General features: G+C 28.9%; 1 protein-coding gene across 1 annotated transcript in view; it reads right to left on the bottom strand.

The window, feature by feature from the left end:
- LOC104719944 (floral homeotic protein APETALA 2) overlaps positions 1-1,737 on the bottom strand; it is a 10,598-nt gene that overhangs the window by 3,661 nt on the left and 5,200 nt on the right. The window lies entirely within an intron of this gene.

The following is a 1,737-nucleotide window of genomic DNA, read 5'->3' as shown; positions in this document are numbered from 1 at the left end:
GTTGATGTTTTGAAAGGTTTTCAGAGACTTCAATCCTCTGGTTTGATTCTCCTCAAGGTTAGAAGCTAAATAAGAGAAACCAAAGAGCAAAAAGCTTTTGGTTGGTAGAAAATAAAAAATGAAAAATAAAGATAGTAATAAGAGAGAGAGATATATATAAAAGAGTTTGCTTCTACGAAAGCTTTCATTTTTATCCTTTCCTTTATATTTACTTCCACTGCCCTTTCTCTCTTTCTATCTCACTGTTTATTTAATTTTTTATAAAATAATAAATATTATTCTCTCCCTCTCTCTCTCTCTCTATCTAACCACTTGCTTTCTTTGGAAAAAAGATTATATTCGAAACAATTCCTCGTATTGGAGTTTCTTTATTTTCTTTTTAAAAAAATATATATAGTTTCTTTGATTAATCAAAAGATTCCTTTAATATGTAATTTCATGTTTTAAGAAAGTGAAGTCCACGGCTTGGTTCGGTAAGCAATCCTATAAAAGGCATTTTTTTCCTAGATAATGATTTATCTAATAGATTACTTAAAAACCCCACAATTTGCCAATTTTGATATTACTTTAAAGCTTTTTTTTTTTTTTCATTCAGTGTGAATAAAAAAGGGTAATAAGGTTACATATACAAATAGATCACGCATACATCTATATATGTTAAAGATGTATGTTTCTGTACAATAAATAGGTGTTTTCATGATCGGGCAAATTAAAGTAGAAGATGGGATCTTAAGTTTTCTACACTACTACTACTTAATAGATTATTTAAAGTGGAGTTCCATAAACAGCAATTCCTTTAAGACAAGCAAGTAATAGGGTTCTCACCATATAAAGAGTTATGTTATAATAATAATAATAATAAAGTTTTCTAAATGGGAATATAACTTATTTCAAGTTTGTAATTTATATTGGTTGAGGCTGGATTGGTGCAAGTTTTCTATATCTATTACTTTTCCCAAACTTTTAATGTGTTTGAAATCACAATTCAATTGTATCTTAAACTATATGTTTTCTTAATGAGCTAGTTGTTCCAACCAAAGGCTTTGGATCTATACATAAAGAGACAGTAGTATACAATAATATAAGTTCAACGTTTTTAAAAACTCATTGATCATCAGACTATATTAATTGCTTGCTTGGTTTATTGGACTAATTTATTAACCAAAACAAAACAAAAAGTCTACTAGTCTCCAAAATATGGTTTATTAATCGTAGAGTTTAACGATCTACATTGCTTTCGTTTTCTAAATTTGCTAATAAAGTGAAAACTTCCACCATATATATCTGCATTTTATATGTTTACAAGCTCTGTTACATTTAGTAAAGTTGCTGATTTTAACAACTGCTTACTACGAAACTATTTTGATGATTATTAATTCCCTAGTATATATTAAAATGAAATAACAACCTATATTTGGGTATGATGTGTTTAATATATACAGCCGTACATGTAAACACATGAGAGTACATGTGAGATGAAGGTTTAGAACCTAATCAGGATTAACAATAACCAAAACACCCGCAGGAGAGAAAGAAACCAAAGTGGAAATAGCTCACTTGTTTAAACACACAAAGTTGCTTCACAAAATTGTCATTCCCTATCTTTTATTGGTTCCCAAATCGCATAAGAAGCTACTTACCGTCTCGATTTGGTGCAAAAATTATGAATTGCTTTGCTTTAGGTTAGGCATTCAATTTGTCGGGTCCATTCAGTCTTAAAAAAAAAAAAAAAAAAAA

Source organism: Camelina sativa, chromosome 10 (assembly GCF_000633955.1).
Source record: "Camelina sativa cultivar DH55 chromosome 10, Cs, whole genome shotgun sequence".
Classification (NCBI taxonomy): Eukaryota; Viridiplantae; Streptophyta; class Magnoliopsida; order Brassicales; family Brassicaceae; genus Camelina; species Camelina sativa.
Note: the sequence above shows the minus strand (reverse complement) of the source record. Positions and strands in the feature narration are given on the sequence as shown.